The sequence below is a fragment of the Merops nubicus genome, unplaced genomic scaffold, assembly GCF_000691845.1.
Source record: "Merops nubicus isolate BGI_N331 unplaced genomic scaffold, ASM69184v1 scaffold27377, whole genome shotgun sequence".
Lineage (NCBI taxonomy): Eukaryota > Metazoa > Chordata > Aves > Coraciiformes > Meropidae > Merops > Merops nubicus.
In genome coordinates, this window is record NW_008620019.1 from 1 (window position 1) to 203 (window position 203).

A 203-nucleotide genomic window follows, 5' to 3' on the forward strand; every position below is an offset into this window, starting at 1 on the left:
GGGCGGTGCGGCCGCCTTTGTTAGGCCCCTTCTGCCCGGTGCGGAGCACGGTGAATGGGAAAGATCTCTTTTCTGCCACGTCCTCAGTCTGAAAGGAAGAGTTATGCTTTTAAATAAATAAATAACGTGTGCCCCCGAAGTGCAGCCAGCCTTAGCTGAAGAGGCTCCCCCCTCCCCCCCCTCCCCTCCCCCCCCAGCAGAGC